Below are 6,632 nucleotides of genomic sequence, written 5' to 3'. Positions count from 1 at the left end.
AATTCTTTTTGGGTCCTGACTTGTTAGGTTCAACAGGTAAAGCATCATATTTTATTTTGTGGCGACATACATTAATAGTGTGGCCACTTTTTCCACAGAAGTCACAACTGACTTTCTGTTTAGGACTCTTTACTGACTTGTCAGCACCCCAGTGCTGAGCGTGCCAGCACACCTTAGTGGTGTGTCCTAACTTCCCACAAAAGTCACACTGGACTCTTCGCTGGGGATTTCGTCTCTGCTGAGTACATTGGTACTGAGTACCTTGATACTTAGTTCTCAGAGGAAAATTATTTTTGTTTGGAACCTTTAGTTGGTTCTGAATGGTTGTGACATCCTTCCTCAGTTTCTTTGAAACTGACTGGACTTCAGAGACAGACTCATGAATGATTTTCATATTTTCATGCAAAACTGAGTTGTCTTGAAGAAGGTATCTGAGGTCACTCAGTTTGACCTCTTCTACTTCATCACAGCGCCGGCTGAGTGCTTTAATCTTCCTATTACACTTTTTAACAAGTGTATAGAGATCACTCAGGGCGTTACCCATTTCATTTCTGAGTTGAGAGAGTGAGATTACCTCATTAGATTGCTCTTCATTATCTGACTCATCAGATTGGTCAGCATGCTCAGAAATGCATGGCTCAGCAAGTTCGTCAGCCATAAAGCATATCTTCGCTGACTCGGTGGCCTCAGTTTCTGTTGATGAAGATTCATCACTGTCACTCCAAGTAGCCACCATTGCCTTCTTCCCACTTTTCTTGTCTTTCCTCATCGTGGGGTAGTTTGACTTAATATGGCCATCTTGGTGGCACTCAAAGCATGTAATGGGCTTTGAGCTGTCCTTTCTGTATTTGCTGTCGCTTGAGTCAGCCTTATACTTATCAAACTTTTTGTAAGGCTTTTTGGAATATTTGTCGTTCTTCCTGAACAGCCTCTTCATCTTTCTTGTGAACATAGCCATCTCCTCATCATCAGTTGAACTCCCGTCAGTGGAGTCAGCCTTCATGACAAGTGACTTCTGCTTCTTGTCATCAGATTTTTCATTCACCTTAAAGTTCTTCATTGATATCTCATGGGTCAGCAATGAATCGATGAGTTCATCATATTTGTAGGTGGTTAAATCCTGAGCTTCCTCAACTGCTGTTTTCTTTGCTTGCCAGTCTTTTGGAAGACTCCTGAGTATCTTTTTGACTTGTTCTTCCTCAGTGAAGATTTTCCCAAGTCTCTTGAGCTCATTAATGATGTTGGTGAACCTTGCGTTCATGTCTGAAATGCCCTCATCATTGTTCATCTCGAACAGCTCGTACAGTCTCATCTGCTGATTCACCTTGGATTCTTTTACTTTGTTTGTTCCCTCGTAGGTGACTTCCAGCTTTTTCCAGATCTCTTGTGCCGACTCACAACCTGAGATTTTGTTATATTCTGCAGCATCGAGCGCACAGTGAAGCATATTGATAGCCGAAGCATGGTTTTGAAGCTTCTTAAGATCATCCTCTGTCCATTCAACCTCAGCTTTAACAACTGACTGGCCATCAACAACTTTCACAGGTACAAACGGGCCTTGGACTATAGATAGCCAGGCACTCATGTTTGTAGCTTGAATGAAGTTTTTCATCCTATTCTTCCAAAAGGTATAGTTTGACCCGAAGAATAGGGGAGGCCTGGTAATGGACAGCCCCTCAGGTAATATCTGAGTTGTCTGGTTTCCAGGGAGAAACCGAGTGCTGTTTTCGCCCATGGTATGGATCAACTCAAGGTTGTTAGACCTTTAGTAATGAGCTTTTAGGCTCTGATACCACTTGTTGGTCCCTTGTAAGGTTGCAAATATAGTTTCAAGGGGGGGTTAGGAACTATTTTACCTTTTTAAATGATTTGGGCAGATTTCTTTTCTTTAAGAAAAGTTTATAAAACAGCGGCACTTAACACTGGCTTAGTCAACTAGTGACTAGGACAGCTTCGTTGCTTAGGTCGGGAAATAGCACTTAGAGTCTATTCCTGAACCTGCTCGTTTGTAGCGCACAACTCAGCTTGACCTCTTTTACTTGGTCAGTTTTAGTTTGTTTTAAGCAAGCAATATAAATAAGGAGTTAAGGTTTAAGAAAACTTCACTCAGCAGATTTATCCAGGTTCGGCTTCTTCTAAGCCTACGTCCTGTCCCCGGAACACTTCCGAGATTTCAAATCCTCTACTGAGCTCTTTAAAGGTAGAGCCTCAAACCTTTTACAATATCAGCAATTGAGTATGACAAGAGTACCTTCCTCTATACTTCTACTCAATCCTAATCTCTCCGCTGAGTACTTAAAACCGAGTACCCAGCCTCTCCTTTCTACTTCTAGAAATGATAAAGATTTTGTCCTAAACAACAATTGCTAGAACACTTTAGATGATTGAAAAACAACCACTCTAGACTTTTACACAGATATGAAAATGTAGTGTAAGAATTTTTCTTTGCTTCTTGATGGAGAACTTTTGTATACGTTTGGTCAGCGTAGCGGCTCTTGCTCAAAGTTCTCTGAAGAATGTGGATTCTGAATGCTCTATTTATAGAGAGCTGTGAGAGCTTCTGGTTATTTCGAATTTCGAAATAACCGTTGGAGACAAACGGCTACAGGTCGCTTTCACTGAGTCTGCCAGCAGTTCTCGTTAGCCAATCAGATTCCAGCGTCTTCTGTTCTTCGGTCAGTGAGTCAGTATGTTCCACCATTTTGGGTAATGTCAACCAGACAGCTTGTTGTGTCTTCTGACCTTTACCTAATGAGGAAATACTTTGTCTGGAAGCTGTCTTATGGTCAGTAGCTGTCCTGCACATTTTGTCGAGACAGCTCAGCAGCTTCATACCGAAGTTGTCTACGTGGATCTTCTCGATCCTTCTTTACTCAGCATGCGTTTCATCACTTCAACGGCGACGTTTTGGAGATACGCGGGCTGAGTGGTCTTTGGCTCATTTGACTTGGGCCTTGATTTCCATATAGGGCTTGAGCCTTATGATCTTTATGTCTTATGATAAATTATAAACTCAACATTGAACAAACACATTAGTAACACTAAATCAAAGCATTTAAACTTAGTGTGTTGTAGAATATTTACTTTGACTTAATTAATTTTGTCAAATCAAAATCTTGTGGAAAGGTGTTTCAACAATATCTTCATTGGAGAGCCTTGCACATTTTTGGTAAAAGCCAAGATCCTTGGCTTGTTTAATTTGCTCAGACTCTGATGACACTGATACTGTAGGCTCATTCTTCCGCTTCCGACTTTCAACCCTCTTGGCCTCAACAAAATCTGACATCCAGACCCACTTCCCATTCACCATCCTCCCGAATAGCATGCTTTATAGGTTTTTCAAGTCGATTTGGTCCGGGTAGTTCACCACTGTTAGCCTGTTCCGATCTTCTAGCTTGAAGACCCTGATTGCTTATGCTATTCGCGTCACAATGCTGCCACAGCATATGATGGAAGAGTTTTTCCTCCCAAAAGCGCTAATGTACTCCCCAAACCAAAATCCTAAGTTCATCCTACGCCCCTGCAGCATACTCCATAGGGCCATGAGGTCTGCGTGGGGGATAGTGGCTTGGTTATCTCGCGCGAAGATGGTGCCAGAAACCAGTTTGTGCAGGTATCGGATGGCGTACTCCTCAATGCCAGATGCTTTGGAGGCACTACCGTCGTAACTTGGCTGGCTAGAGATTGAGCGCCAGAAAGCCATCGGGTCAAACTCGTCCGGGGTTTTGGTGAAAGCCCCTTTGAAGCCATCCGACTCCAAGTCATCATCATCGCGGCTCCGAGCAGGTTATTAAATGTGTTCAAAGATGGCCGCTGGGTATGGGTCATAAGTCGGAAACTGAACTTTCCTTCTTCATCTGGGTCGGTGATCTCGGGATCATGCTTAAAGGTAGCCATAAACTCCAAAGTGGCCTGCTTCCATGGGCTTCTTTACACGCTCCGCAAGCTTAAGCTTTTTCAGGGTTTCCCAACATATTGTTCTCACCGGCCCAAATTCCAGTTGAGCCAAATCATCATAATATTGCTGCACGTCGGTGTCTTTGAACTGAGATAATTTCTTTACCAGCTTTTCATCGGGCACAAAAGCGAATGTGCTTGTGCCAACCATCTTGCCCTTTGCTTTGTCTTTCTTTGTGCCTTCTACTTTCACCTGTTTGCCTGAGCCTCGAGTCCTCATCCTGAGATAGAGACTAAATAGGTGCACCCAAAGATAGTTATCAAACAAAATATGGGGAACGGTGAGAGAGAGAGAGTTTAGAAAATTTTGACTAGGGTCCGCAATACAGTCTACGTCCTTTAAGTAGAAAAGGGTGCGAAACGGCCTGTTGCCAGAACCGTCATTATGACGACGTTTCTATGAACGCCACCTGTATGAGTGGTTGTGGCAACAGCCGCGGACAGACGAAAAGACGCTTGGGGGAAGCGAACGATTACTTTTTTATTTTTGAATTTACTATACTCTACCCACTTTGATTTTACTGAGAGAGGTGCATAGGTAGAGTATAATAAGTACCCCAAGAACAGTTTGATTTGATGTTCACTTTATTCGCCCAGATTCGAGTCACATTTTGGACCAATTGATTTTTCCCCCCAAGATCATTTCAATCCCCATTTTCTTAACAAGTAAAAATTAAAACTTTACCCTTAGGGAAGGGAAGAAGTTTATATTTTTGCTTGCTCTAAAAAAATATGACATTAAGCAAAGAGATTTTTATTTTACGGACCCTCATATGAACACAGAGTTAATTTACCACGACCAAGCAATCCTACCTAAAATTTGACAAAAATTAAAATTTAAGGTACTAAATGTAAGATTACTCCCCAACGCGTGCTACAATTGGTGTTTGCAGCGGACACCCTGTTCTTGATTTTATTGGCTCGGGGGATCTTGGAAGTGGATCGTGTCAATTTTTCTTTGGTGATCATTCTCGAGATATGGTTTTAACCGCTGTCCGTTGACCTTGAAAGGTTCATGACCATCCTTGACAATCTATATGGCCCCGTGGTAGAACACCTTGTTCACCTTATACGATCCCGACCATCTGGACTTCAGCTTCCCAGGGAACAGTCTGAGCCTTAAATTGTAAAAAAGGACCCTCTGTCCTTCTTGAAAGACTTTCTCCTGAATTTTCCTGTCGTGCCATTTCTTGGTCTTCTCCTTATAATTGACTGTGTTTTCATATGAAAACAACCTGAATTCCTCCATATCACATAGTTGCAACCTTCTATGTTCGCCCACAGCCTGTTTCTCAAAATTCAGGAAAGTTAACGCCCAAAAGGCTCTATGATCCATCTCTACTGGAAGATGACAAGATTTTCCATACAACAATCTAAATGGGGACATTCCAATGGGTGTCTTATATGCAGTTCTATATGCCCATAAAGCATCGGCAAGCTTGTTTTCCCAGTCTTTCCTAGAATTGCCCACAGTTTTTTCCAAAATTCTTTTGATTTCACGATTGGAAATCTCCACCTGCCCACTAGTTTGTGGGTGGTAAGGTGTGGCAATTCTATGAGAGACTCCAAGCTTGCCCATCAACTTTTCAAATTGAGCGTTGTAGAAATGGGTTCCTTGATCACTAATGATCGCTCGTGGGACACCAAATCGGGCAAATAGCCTTTTTAGGAATTTTACAACCACACGGGCGTCATTGGTGGGACTAGCAATTGCTTCAACCCACTTGCTCACATAGTCTACTGCAACTAATATGTATTTATGCCCAAAAGACGTAGGGAATGGTCCCATGAAGTCTATGCCCCATATATCAAATATCTCACATACAACAATGTTATTGAGGGGCATGTCATTCCTAACTGAAATATTACCTGTTATTTGGCACTCATTACAAGTACTTACGAACATATTGGCATATTTGAAAATGGTTGGCCAGAAAAAACCTGATTGGAGCACTTTTGCTGCTGTTCTGCTTGCGCTATGATGCCCACCAGCTTCTCGATCGTGACAATGGCTCAAAACAGCCTGTCCTTCCTCTTGGGTGATGCATCTACGTATGATCTGATCTGCGCACAACCTGAAAAGATATGGTTCCTCCCAAAAATAATATTTGATTTCCGCATAGAACTTCTTCCTTTGGTTAGTGGATAGGTTATGAGGTTTAATTAAACTAGCAAGGAAATTTGCAATGTCAGCAAACCATGGAGTAAGCTGTAGAGAATACAAACGCTCATCTGGAAAAATCTCTACGATTTCTGGTTGTTCCTGGCTGTTCTTATGAGAGATTATGGACAAATGATCAGCAGCTACGTTTTATGTCCCCTTCTTGTCGATCTCGAGGTCAAATTCTTGGAGCAAGAGTAACCACCGTATCAGCCTCGGCTTTGCATCTTTCTTTGTGAACAGGTAGCGTAAGGCAGCATGGTCTGTGTAGACAACTACTTTTGACAAAACCAAGTATGGATGGAATTTGTCAAAAGCATACACCACTGCAAGAAGCTCCTTTTCTGTCATGGTGTAGTTCTGCTGAGCCTCGTTTAACGTTTTGCTTGCATAATAGATAGGCCGGAACTTCTTCTCAATCCTCTGCCCAAGAACAGCTCCTACACAAGTATCGCTAGCATCACACATCATCTCAAATGGCTATTCCCAGTTTGGTCCTGCTAGTATGGGCGAG

The sequence above is a fragment of the Euphorbia lathyris genome, chromosome 2 (assembly GCF_963576675.1).
Source record: "Euphorbia lathyris chromosome 2, ddEupLath1.1, whole genome shotgun sequence".
Lineage (NCBI taxonomy): Eukaryota > Viridiplantae > Streptophyta > Magnoliopsida > Malpighiales > Euphorbiaceae > Euphorbia > Euphorbia lathyris.
The sequence above is the reverse complement of the archived record's forward strand: the minus strand, read 5'-3'. Positions refer to the sequence as shown.